Source organism: Globicephala melas, chromosome 16 (genome assembly GCF_963455315.2).
Source record: "Globicephala melas chromosome 16, mGloMel1.2, whole genome shotgun sequence".
NCBI lineage: Eukaryota > Metazoa > Chordata > Mammalia > Artiodactyla > Delphinidae > Globicephala > Globicephala melas.
This window is the reverse complement of record NC_083329.1, coordinates 74,172,310-74,186,204: the sequence shown is the minus strand read 5'-3', so window position 1 is coordinate 74,186,204 and position 13,895 is coordinate 74,172,310.

Below are 13,895 nucleotides of genomic sequence, written 5' to 3'. Positions count from 1 at the left end.
AGGCCAGGTCAGGGGCAGGGGAATGTTCAGGAGTCCAGGGGACACTCTCCTGGCCCCAGTTGCTCCAGTAGAGCACACTGGACACATCATTCCCCCTGATGGGAACCACCCATACTATACACCAAGCAGGGAAGCCACAGCACAAAACATACCTTTGTTTCAGAGACTTCAGGACATCAACTTTCCTTGGGCCCCAGGGGGGCAATGTGACAGGACCCATAGGAACCAGGGGCTTTGAGAGTGACCTTGGAAGCTTCCCTCAACCTTCTCTTGTCCACATTGGCCCTGGGGTGTCCAGTGCCCTTACAAGGACTCCTCAGTACAGCCAGTGCAGTGGATCTGGCCCCAATTCCAAATGAGGCCCCTGATGGTCCAGCACGGTGGTCTTTGCTTCAGTCCAAGGAAGAATGATCCAGGTTTCTGTCATTGTCTTTCTTCTTTTACATTTTTCACCGCCTCAGTGTCCCCCCTTCCCCTGACCCCATGTCCTATTGTCCCTTTCTCTGATGTTAGTGTGAGTGTCAGTGTACACTTGTGTGGACATGCACAGAAATCTACTCCACATGGGTGGGGGCGTACTGGGGTCCTAGGAGCTCTAATTCCAAAGCAAGCCCCGTGGGAGGGGGCAGCCCTAGCCTAGGAGGTCCAAACTCTCCCTTATTCTCAGGACTCTGCCCCTGCCCAGTGCCCTGGATTTTCCCTGCCCCTCTCTGGACCTCAGTTTTCCAATTGTACAATGATGGCTTAAACAAGGAGCTTCCAAACCCTGCACACAGTCTACCCAGCCTTCCACATCCCTGGATGTGGTATGTCTGGGAGACATGAGCACCCTCAGGCCTCCCTCACAGGTTTTGGGCACCCCAGTGGCTCTGTGGGCCCCTCTGCCCTGCAGCTAGGAAGGGGTTTCAGCCTCAACTAAGCTTGTGCACTAAGGGACAATGGACAGTTCCCCAAGAACTGATGAGGCCTTTTAAGTAATAGAAGATGACATGGATGTAGACCAGGCCAAAGAATGGGATCTTCAGAATATACGGGCCATCTTCACCCCTGCATCTTCCATGGTACATACGAGGAGGTTTCTCTGAGATGGGGACTGTGGTGTCAAAGTTCACACAGTGTTTCAGTGCAAAACCAATAGTTCTCTTGATATTAGATTTCCATAATATAACAGAAAACCCAAACAATACAGGTTCAGACAAGAGGGAGACTTTTTCCTCTCTCATGTAAAAAGATTTATGAACTTGGACAGTCCTTCCTGACCCTCAACTGCACAGCACTGTAGTCAGCCATCATTTGTCTTTCTGTCCCATCATCTTTTAGCTAGTGTCAATCCTGAAGGCTGTCTCCTGGCCCAAAATGGCTGCTGGAGCACCAGCCTAGGCCAGACATCATATTCATCTTTGAGACAGGAGGGAGCAAAGATGAAGGACCAAAGTGTCCACACAGCTATCTCTGCCTATCTAAGCAATCCCATAAGTTCCACATAATCGTTCTGTTCAGGTGTGATTTGCTTAAAGTTTGCTTGGCCACTCTGTGCTGCAAGAGAGGTTAGGAATTAGAGCATTAAAATTGGTGAACTACTGGGGCTTCCCTGGCAGTCCAGTGGTTAAGACTTTGCCTTCCAATGCAGAGGGTGCTAGTTCGATCCCTGGTTGGGGAGCTAAGATCCCATAATGCCTTGCAGCCAAAAAACCAAAACATAAAACAGGAGCAATATTGTAACGAATTCAATGAAGACTTTTTAAAAATGGTCCACATCAAAAATATCTTTTAAAAAAATTGGTGAACTACTGTCCTCAATAAAACTGCGTTTGTCTTCCTAAGGAAAAAAAAGAATGAAAACTGCATGGTGATGACCCGTGCTCTTTTCCTACACTAATCACCAGGATGAAGAGTTCAAGATTGAATGTTTGTCAAATGAATTGTTCGTTAATTTCCGCGGCACAGTCTCTCCTTGGCGTTTTTTCATTCCTAGAGGAATTGGAGATGTGGTTTGTAACTAGGATATTCAAGTGGGAAATGTTCTTTCAGTTCCTAGGCAAGCAACTGGGAACAGTTTGTTATCTTTCATCTGCCTGTACCTTGGAATCCGCTGAGAGAAAATCCTTTTCTATTCTCTAATGAAGAGGACAGACGAGGAGGGTGGGGTCTTTGGGGGAGGCAGCATGTTCAAAAAGCTGGATGAAAATTGAGTATCTGTCTTCAAAAAAAAAGAAAAAGAATCTCTGTGATCAAGGTAGTAGACCTAATGGACCCTTACATTTTCACCCTAGGGACCATGGGCCTCATGGTGATTATTAGTAAACGTGATGCACGCTAAATAAAACTCCACGTGGCACAATGTATTATTGACTGAAAACTGATGGAAGGAAAGTAGAATTTTGAAAACATTTGATTCCTGTTAACTTGACTCAGGTCGGTTGACAGCGGATAAATTATGATCACTGAAGAAATCTTACAAAGGCAGCATCTATAGTCAGCAAATTATGATTTGGACAAGAAAACGTGTCATTTATTTTTTAAAAATCGATTTCAAGTAAAACACTTTCAGGAAATTAAAAATAGACACGGGTATGCAGACCGGGTGTCCTGAGGCCTGGAAGCGCCCCGCCCCTCCTCGCCCCTCCTCGCCCCGCCCCGCCCCGCCCCCTCCCCCCCGAGGAGAATGCGCAGGCGTGAGTGGAGGCAGGTGAGAGGGCTGTGCCGCTGCGAAGCTGGGGCTCCTGAAGACCCGCGTCCTGAGGAAAGGAAAGTTGGAGACCGAGTCGGTCCCCACACTGTGACTCTCCCGGCGGCGGAGCCGCGCAGAGACGAGTAAGTGCCGCTCCACCCGCAGCACCTCACCGCGCGCCTCCCGGCCGCCGCCCCCCGCCTGCCCAACAGCCAGGGGCCCGACCCCTCCGGGCCCGACCCCTCCAGCCCCGAGGGGCGCGAGCCTCCCTCGCTCCTCGGCTCCGGGGACGCCGCCACCGGCCGCAGGGTGAGGACGCCGGGCCGGGGCCACGAAGGCGGCCGTTCAGCGGTGGGCGCCTCGGGCGCTTGCAGCCCTCCCTCCTCGGCGCCCCTCGGGCCTCCTCGCGGCGGGGCTGTCCCCACGCGCCCGGCGGGGGGCTGACCTCTGGGTCTGCGGACGCCGGACTCGGCCCCGTCGCCGCGGGCTCGCGGGGCCTGGACGGGGAGGCGCCGCAGAGGAGCCCGAAGACGGGGCCGCGGGGCGGGCGTCTCGGGCACGGTGGGTCCGGAGGGGTGCAGGGACCTCTGCTCTCGGGATGCGCGCGGGTGATGGGCGCGCGCACAGCTCGGGGATCCTGGACCCCCGGCCGCCAGGAGCGGTGTTCATACGGGGGCCTCTGTGCCCTTTCCTGAAGCCCTCAGGAGGGTCAGCTCCAAAAGGCTGAAGGTTCGCTTTCAGCGTTTTCACCCTTGATTAACTGAAATGACTCGTAACTGACTCGCAGAGCGCTCTCTGGAGGGTGTGTGAAATAGTAACATCTAACCAAAGTTTGAAATAAGGAAATTCTGTGCTTTTTATATTTTTGCGTATGTAGGGCTTTTTGAACGGTTTATGTTTTTCTTGTTTGTGTTACCCTTTTCCAGCAACAGGTTGTTGCGAAGCAGCGTTACTCTAAGTTAAATGAGCGTTTAAAATTGCATGTTTGAGTAGTTATCATAGGCGCTCAAATATTTGAAAATTCTCGCTACTATCGGGCTTGGTTGAGTTTTTTTTGTTTTTCTGGGGGTTTTTTGGTAAATTTTGCATGAAGAAAGGAAGACTTCCGAATCAGGGGAAATGTTTATTTCGTGACATTCTGCTGTGCACTATTGCAATTTTGAATGTCTAATCACAGGTAAATCTCAGATTGTCTCCAGCAAGTGTGTATTTTGTTTGAGAATAGTTTGTTGTTTTGTTCTGTGGGTTTTTGTGTGCTATTCTCTAGGTACAAATCTGCCTAGTTAGCAGGCCTCAAATCATCACAGAATGTACTTAAAACTAGTGATTGGTGCAAGAGTATTCCTAGGATAAAGTATAACTTTATATATATAACTCTTATGACATCCCCGCAGTGTAAACATAGGCCATGTCACCTGAGACTACAGCCTTGGCTCAATTAGTAGAAATTAAAACTTTAAGAGAGGAAAAAAAAAAAAGAAAGGAATGAGGCTTTTTTAAACTCAGGCAGGCACACTGTGAGATCTCCGTGTCTATCTGGATGTATGTATGTCTGTGTGTCCAAGATATGAAATTTTGTCCCTATTTTTTTTTTTAATGTTTGTTTATTTGACTGCAACGGGTCTTCGTTACGGCTTGCGGGATCTTTTAGTTGAGGCATGTGGGATCTAGTTCCTTGACCAGGGATCGAACCCAGGCCCCCTTCATTGGGAGCACAAGGTCTTAACCACTGGACCACCGGGGAAGTCCCTATTTGTGAGTTAACTTTTATAAATGGTGTTGGTAGAGTCCAGCCTTGTTCTTCTGCACGTTCATATCACATTCTCCCAGCACCTTTTGTGGAAAAGACTGTCTTTTCCCCCTGAATAATCTTGCTGTTCTTGTCAAAAATCATTTGACCATATATGTGAGGGTTTCTTTCTGGGCTCTGAATTCTATTCCATTGAAGTATAATTCTGTTTTTATGCCAGTACCAAACTGTTTTGATTCTTGTAGCTTTGCAGTAAGTTTTGAAATCAGGGAATGTGCATCCTCCCACATTGTTTTTCTTGCTCAGAAGTATTTGGCTCTTTGGGGGTCTGTTCAGTGTAAAGTGAAGTTTAGGATGGGGCTTTCCATTTAGAATGGAGTTTTGATAGAGATTGCATTGGAATTGTGAATTACAATGGGTACTATTGAGATGTTAGCAGTCATAAGTCTTCCAGTCCCTGAAAATGGGATTTGTGTCATTTAGTCTCTTTCACAAAGTTTGGCAATTTTCCTTGTGTAAGTCTTCACCTCCTTGGTTACGTTAATTACTAAGTCGTTTACTCTTTCTGATGCAATTGTAAATAAAATTGTTTTCTTAGTTTCCTTTTCAGATTGATCATGTTAGTGTATAGAAATAAATGATTTTTAATGTTGACTTTGTATCCTGATACTGTGCTGAATTTATTTATTAGTTTGGACATTAGTTTTGTGACGTCGTTAGGATTTGTATGCATGAGATCATGTCATGTGAGAACAGAGATAATTCTGCTTCCTCCTTTCAAATCACTGGATGTCAGTGATTTATTCATTAACTTATTTATTGATCTATCTTTCCTAACTGCTATGGCTAAAACTACCAGTACTATGTTGCATAGAAGTGGTAAAACCCAGCATTCTTACATGCTTCCTGATCTCAGAGGGAAAGTTTTCAGTGTTTCACCGTTGAGTGTGATGTTGGCTGTGGTTTTACATACACGGCTTGAATTCTGTCGTGATAATTTTCTTCAAACCTAGTTTGTTGAGTAGTTTTCATCATGCAGAGGTGTTTAATTTTTTCAAATGCTTTTTCTACCTTGAGATGGTCATATTTTTTCCCCTTCATTCCATTACACCAATGCATTTTCCTAGGTTGAAACATTCTTGCATTTCAGGAATAAATCCCACTTGTTCATGGTATAGAATTCTTACTATGTAGATAGATATAAATAATTATTATATAAATAGATATATATGCGTTCCCAACCTCAGCTCAGGCTTCCTGAACCCTGGTAGGGTGGCAGGTGATGGCCAGGACACAACACTGAACCATAGAAGTTTATGCCTCCAGTTAGTCGTGATTATTGCTATTATTAATCCATGAATGTTGTTTCACACAGTCGATGACTGTCTGACTGAGACCTGCTTTCCCCCATCTCCTGCTTCCATGTCTCTCACACGCTGCTCCTTCCTTCTGGGATTCACTCACTTCTTCCTTAAATACATCCTTCCTCACTTTCAGTGAGAGCCTGAGAGAGGCAAACTCTCTTAGTCCTTTTTATCTGAAAATGTTCATATTTTGCTTTTATTCTTGAGTGATAGTTTAGGGAGAAAAATATACAGATGTTTCTGGATGCTTCCCTTGACATGAAGATGTCTTTGCTTTGTGTTCCTCCCTGAATTGTGACTGCTGACTGGGCTGCTGTTTGGTCTCACTGTGGTCTGCCTTCCCTGCTCTGTGATAAAGTCTTCAATTATCTTTAATATTCTACAATCCAATACTGTAGGGTGAGGTTCAAGTTTGTTTTTATTTTTCCTGCTCAGGACTGGAATCTGAAAATCCATGTTTTACAGTAATTCTAAAAGTCTTCAAATCCTGTGTCTTTAACACTCCTCCCATTTCTCATCGTAAAATCCCAGGGAATATTAAACTCTTTCTTTCTACACTTCATCTGTCTCACTGTCTTTGCCCTGTTTTCATTCTCCATTAGTTTATCTCTCTGCAACATTCGGGTTCACTAATTGTCTCTTCAACCCCGGTTAACTTGCTGTCTAATCCACCCAGCAGTGTTCTTATTTCCATGGCAGTGTTTTTTTACTTTTAGAATTTTTTTTTATCTTGTTCTGTTTTTCTAATTTTCCTGGTATTTTTTTTCATGGTGTGTTACTCACTTATGATTCCAATGCAATCTTTTGGGTCTTCAACCAATTTACAGTAATTTCTTTTATAATTTTATCAAATTACCTATTTCATGAAGGTGTTGGGGTTCTAATCCTCCCAGTCTCTGCTTACTGTTGTTCATGGTGAGATCAGGGCATGTTTTGGTGATAGCGATTCTTTCTGGCTTTGGGGTTTTGACGTATACATGTTTCTTTTTCATGTTAAGGACATTTCTAACTATTGCCATTTTTGTTGTGTTATTTTGGTTTTTAATTAGAAAAGGATATTGAATTTTCTTAAGTGCATTTTCAGGCCCTATGGAGGTGAACATATAGAATTCTTCTTAAATATCAATTCTTCCATGTTCCCCCTGACACAAAGACTTCACTTACCACCCTAGTTGAAACAAAACGTCCCCAACTCCCCACCTCCAGCCTCTTCCTCTGTTTACTTATATCCATAGCATTTACAATCAGACACTGGCTGCTTGAATCACAGGCTGTCTTATTCCGTTTGGGATGCTGTAACAAATACCACAGACTGGGTGGCATATAAGCAACAGAAATTTATTTCTCAGAGTTTTAGATGCTGAGAAATCCAAGATCAAGGCACCTACAGATTCTGTGTCTGCTGAGGGCCCACTTTCTGGTTCATAGGTAGTCCTTTTTTTGCTGGGTCCTCACATATCAGAAGTGGAAAGGGGACTCTTTCTGGCCTCTTTTACGAGGGCACTCGTCCCATTCATGCGGGCGCTGCCTTCTGACGTCATCACTTCCCACAGGCCCCACCTCCTAACATCATCACCTTTGAGGCTAAGGTTCCAACATATGAATGTGGGGGACATAAATATCCAGTCCACAGCACAGGCCTACAGTTTCCCCCTGTTAGGGTAGTGTCTTTCTGGCTCACCCAGAGCCCAGACAGTAAAACTTCCTCAGTGAGTAGAATGTTTCTAGTCACCCTTCTGTTAGGGGCACAGTCCACCAGCAGACCTGGCTTTCTGTGTGTGTCCATCTCTGATCCCTGCCTCCTCTCCCACCAAAAGGGAGTGAAACTCAGCCCCTCACCTGGCTCCATGGACCAGTAGCAGGAACTTCACCCTAACAGCTGAAGCATTGGGTCACAAACTTTTACCTGGTTTTCCCTTCTCTCTTCACTCCCAGGGCCTTTCCCTTTCTCTCTTATGGGCCAGGCCATCCCATGTGTTTGCTCTACATCTTGCCTGGACCAGGAGCTGCCACATCCCTATCAGTTGCAAGCTACCTTGTTGACAGTGGGAACATGTCTAGGCCTTGAGCAGAAAATAGCCTTTTGTGGGTTTCTTTTGTAATGTAGTTTTAAAAAATGTAATGTAGTTTTTTTCTGTATGTAAAAAATTAATTCCGTTCTCCATTGTTTTCTTTTGAAGTACCGTTTTAAAAATAAAATGTATTTAGGAATTCTGGGAAGTTGGTGTGATCATGGAAGCATAGTTTTTATGTTCCAGAATCTGCATATAAACACAGAGCATAAGACATTAAAACCGAAATCCATGGGCAATATTTACAAGGAGACTAGATGACAAGGTATCCCCCTGTTACTGCAAAATACAACTGGGTGGACAACAGCCGTTATACCTGCTCAACATCACCCTAAGTGTGAGGAAAGCAGAAGGAAGCAACCGTGTAACTGGACACATGTGGGCCCTGCGCATGCTCAGTACAGAGGCAGAGCAAGCCTGCGCGCACCCCTTCCCAGGAGAGCCCCATGCATGCGCGGTGCAGGGACCAAAGGAGGAACCACAGCAGAGCTTTGAGCTTGTGCTACGCAAGAGCCTGGCCAGGAGCTGCAGCTGAGACTGGGAGAAACTTGGTTTACTCCACCAGTTAGTGAGGCAGAGGTCTAAGGTAAGGCATGAGTGTCTTTGAATTCTCACACTGAGCCGCCAGGGCTCCTTTGGGACTGGATTATGCATGCACAGCAACTGTTGGGAGCGCTATCAAAGTAAGTAGGATGGGAACAGTAAAGACAAAGGACAGAGAAGCTCCAACTCCGTGCTTGGACTAGGGTGAGGTGAGAAAGGCACTGGCCTTGGGCACAAAATTTCAGGGGCACCAACAACTCAGTAATCAAGATAAATGAGGCTTTAATGCAATAATTATTCAAAAACTAAATTCAGTGTCAAAAAGTCCTTGATGAACAAAATATCAAACTTTGAAATAAAGAAAGAATCATTAAAAGTCCCATATTGAATCATATTGGAGCTGGAGGCAAAAAGAAAAGTGAGTAATACTGACCCTCTCTTCATTACAGTGTTTCAGGAGAGTGTTCCAGGAGCCCTCCTTGAGGAATCTACTGAAGAACCAGCTTCAGAAACCACAATAACTAAAGAGACATTGCAATAAGGATTAGTGTGAGCAGTAAATATATAGTTACCTCTAGAATTAAGATTAAATGCGGGTTAAAAAGAAGTTATACTATGTAATTGATACAGATTTGGGCCCTTGGACGCTTTACTCACAGAAATTGATGAGGCTGGAGGAAGAATTCAGGCAAGCCTTTATTGGGACTAGTGCTGCAGCACAAGGGAGCGAAAACAAGTAACAGGTGCCCTTGTTCACTCTTCTAGAGGGGCAGGCTACTTCCTTAAATGGAGTGAGGGTGGGGGCAGGACTGGTGGGTCGGACTGAGGTGTGGCTTAGGTGGCCTGCCCACCCCCTTGGTGGTGCTGTGTGCAGGGATCATGTGCAGTACCCTGCTTTTGCTCCTGGCACCTCAGAAGCAGCAGTTGGTTTGTGGCCCTTAGTATCTTACTGTTCCTAATTGCCCCCAACTGGCATGCATGCAGCTATTTTTAGTCCCTTATAGTTATATACTATTCAGTTGCTGGAGGAGACGTTTGCCCAGGTACAAGGACACGTGTACAGGTAGAGGATCCCAGGTCCCAGACTATCTCAATGGCTTTATGTTCTGAGAATGTAGATACGGTACAAAGAAAAAATGGGGACGGGAAGGAGAGAATTTCATGCAAAAAAAGTTTTAACTGTTTTCAGAAGTCACAACTAGTTCTGATATTGTATTGTTCCTAGGATATCATAGTTTTTTTTTTTTTGAGGTATAGTTGACATATAACATTATGTTAGTTTCAGCTGTACAACGTAAGGATTCATTATTTGTATATATTGTGAAATAATCACCATGTTAGGTCTAGTTGAGATCTGTCAAGATACATAGGTACAAAAACTTTTTTCTTTTATGAGAATTTTTAAGGTTTGCTTTCTTAGCAGTTTTCACATATGCAATATAATATTATTAACTATGGTCACCATGCTGTTTCTTACATCTCCGTGACTTATTTATGTTATATTATAGCTGGAAGTTAGTACCTTTTCACCTTCACCCATTTCACCCCACCCACCTCTTGTCTCTGCAACACCAATCTGTTCTCTATTCCTAAGATTTTTGTTTTAAAGATTCCACATATAAATGAGATCATGCAGTATTTCTTTTTGTCTGTGTTATTTCACTTAGTATAGTGCCCTCAAATTCTTCCATGTTGTCACATGGCAAGATTTCATTCTTTTATTTGGCTGAATAATATTCCATTGTATATCTGTACAACAATTTCTTTATCCATTCATCCATCATGGGACACGTGTTGTTTCATATCTTGCCTATTGTAAATAATGCTGCAGTGAGCATAGGGATGCATATATCTTTTCAAATTACTGTTTTCCTTGTATCAGAAGAGGGATTGCTGGGGTCGAATGGTAGTTCCACTTTTAGTTTTTTGAGGAAACTCCATACTTTTTTCCACAGTGACTGCACCAGTTTACATTCCCAACAACAGTGCAGAAGGGTTGCCTTGTCTCAAAATCCTCTCCAGCACCTGTAATTTCTTGTCTTTTTTGATAATAGTCATTCTAATAGGTGTAAGGTGACATTTCATTGTGGTTTTGATGAGCATTTCCCAGATAATTAGTGATGCTCAGCATTTTTCATACCTATTGGCCACCTATATTATCTTTTTTGGAAAAATGTTTATTCAGTTCTTCAGACCATTTTTTAAATCAGAGTGCTTGTTTGTTTGCTGTTGAGTGGTATGAGTTCTTTATATATTTTGGATATTAACCACTTATCAGATTCATGAATTGCATATATTTTCTCCCAGTTGGGATAGGCCTTTTCATTTTGTTGATGGTTTTCTTTGTCATGCAGAAGCTTTTTAGTTTGATGTAGTCCTCCTTGTTTATTTTTGCTTTTGTTTCCTTTGCTTTTGGAGTCAGATCCAAAAAAATCATCACCAAGACTGAGTTCAAGGAGCTTACTGCCTATTTTTTTCTGGGAGCTTTGTGGTTTCAGATCTTACATTAAAGGCTTTCATTCATTCTGAGTTAATTTTTGTGTATGTGTCAAGATAGTGGTCCAGTTTCATTCCATTACATGTAGCTATCCAGTTTTCCCATCACCATTTACTGAAGAGGTGGTCCTTTCCCCATTGTATATTTTTAGTCATTTGTCATAAACTAGCTTAACATATATGCATGGCTTGATTTCTGTGTTCTCTATTTTGTTCCACTCATCTGTGTGTGTGTGTTTTTATGCCAATACCACACAGTTTTGATAACTGTAGCTTTGTAATATAGTTTGAAATTAGGGCGTGTGATGCCCCCAACTTTGTTTTTCTTTCTCAAGATTTCTTTGGCTATTGGGTGAGTTTTATGATTCCATATAAATTTTAGGATTTTTTTGTTCTATTTCTGTGAAAAATGCCATTGGAATTTTGATAAGGATTGCATTAAATCTGTAGATTGCTTTGAGTAGCATGGACATTTAACAATATTGATTCTCCAATCCATGATGATGGAATATCTTGCCGTTTAGTTCTGCCTTTTTCAAATTCTTTCATTAATGTCTTATATGGTATTATGGATATTGTTAATCTGAACTTGTGTGTGCATCATTTGAGGTGAAACAAATGACTAATTGGATATTCTAATTCAATTATTTCCCATGTCCTTGAGAACGAGATTTTCCAGTGTGGAAGAAAGGAGATACAGATGTCACAGAAGAGGTTAAGTAAAACCTTACAGTTCTCAGTTTGAATTGGCTGTATCTGCATAAACTACGAGAATATTTTTTCGTATATGTAATTACGTGTCTAGGGCTTTATCCATTTCTTCTAGGTTATCCAACACATTGGCATATAATTGTTCATAGTAGTCTCTTACAATTCTCTGTATTTCTGTAATGTCAGTTATTTCATTTTTGATTTCATTTATGAGTCGTCTCTTTTTCTTAGTGAGTCTAGCTAAAGGTTTGTCAATTTTGTTTATGTTTTCAAAAAAACTTAGATTTTTGAAATCTAAGATTTGTTTTCTGCTATTGTTTTTTGTGATCTCTCATTTGTTTCAGCTCTGACTTTTGTTATTTCTTTCCTTCTCCTAACTTTGGGCTTAGTTTCTTCCTCTTTTTCTAGCTCCTTGAGATGTAAAGTTAGGTGGTTTGCTTGAACTCTTTCTATAGTCTTAATATATGCATTTATTGCTGTAAAATTCCCTCTCAGAACTGGTTTTGAAGCATCCCAGAGGTTTTGGTTTGTTGTGTTTCCATTTCATTTGTTTCAATATATTTTTTGATTTCCCTTTGCTTTTTTTAATCCATTGGTTGTTCAGAGTGTGCTGTTTATTTCAATTTATTTTTAGATTATGCAGCTTTCTTCTTGTTGTTGATTCCTAGCTTCATACCATTGTGGTAAAAAAAAATACTTGATACAATTTCAATATTCTTAAATGTGTTAAGACTTATGTGGCCTTTCATATGATCTCTTCTGGAGAAAATCTGTGTGCACTTGAGAAGAATATGTATTCTGCTGCTGTTGAATGGAATGTTCTATAAATATCTGTTAAGTCCATTTGGTCTAATGTATGGTTCAAATCCAACTTTTCTTTATTTGTCTAGATGATCTAGCCTTGTTGAAAACAGGGTATTTAAGTCCCCTACTATTATTGCATTGTTATGTATTTCTTCCTTCAGATCTGTTAGTATTTGCTTAATATATTTAGATGTTCTGATGTTGGGTGCATATATATTTGCAATTGTATCTTCTTGGTGAATTGACCTCTTTATCATTATGTAATTACCTTCTTTGTCTTGTTACCATTTTTGGCTTGTATAGCTATCCCTGCTTTCTTTTGGTGTCACCTTGCACAGAATTTATCTTTCCATTCAGCAGGAAGTTCACCCATGAGCACACCCATGAGCTTGTGGGTGTACCTCAGTGAGGATCTCCCCACTGGGTCCACAGGCACCACCAATGCCCCAAGTGCTAAAAGTAAAAGTGTGAAGCTTTTGTAGGCAAAGTTAAGTTACTATCAGCTATAAATGGACTTTATTATCTATGAGATATTTCATGTGAGCCTCATGTTAACCATAATGTAAAATTTTTTTTTTTTTTTTGCGGTACGTGGGCCTCTCACTGTTGTGGCCTCTCGCGTTGCGGAGCACAGGCTCCAGACGCGCAGGCTCAGCTGCCATGGCTCATGGGCCCAGCCACTCTGAGACATGTGGGATCTTCCCGGACCGGGGCACAAGCCCGTGTCCCCTGCATTGGCAGCGGACTCTGAACCGCTGCGCCACCAGGGAAGCCCCTGCTGAAATCTTGAGCACAGTCACAGGAACCACATCCATTAATGCCCTTTGATATTCTTATTTGGCTCTTTCCTGATATAATCCCTTCCCCCAGTCATGGAGTTCCTATTAGGATTTTATTTGAGATTGCTATGAATTTGTACATCAGCATGGAGAGGACTGATATTTTTATAACATTGAGACTTCCTATCTAGGAATTTGTTATATCCCTCATTATATTTTATAGTTTTTGTAAAGATTTTCATATTTTTCATGCTATTATTAGGTATACCTTTAAAATAATTTAATTTTCTGAAATTTTTTATATTGAACTTGTATCGAATTTCTAAAACTCTTATTTTGGATACTTTCCTTTGAATTTTCTGTGTATATGATTGTTTTACTATATTACTCTAAGAACTTTAGAAAAATGCTGAGTAAGGTTGGAGATAGCAGGCATCCTTATTTTTGTCCTACTTTTAAGTTGAACACTGTCCATATTAACTATAATATTTGTTGTAGCTATTTGTAAAAATACTTTTTTAAAAAGGCAAACATATAGGTATGAAGAATACATAGTGGTTGCCAGAAGTTAAGAGTGCTGAGAGGTTTTTATTTCAAAAGGGTATGAAGCAGTTTGGGGGGCAATAATGAAACAGTTCTGTATTTTGACTGAAGTGGTGGTTACACAGATCTATGCATGTGTCAGAACTCATAAAACTGTACCAA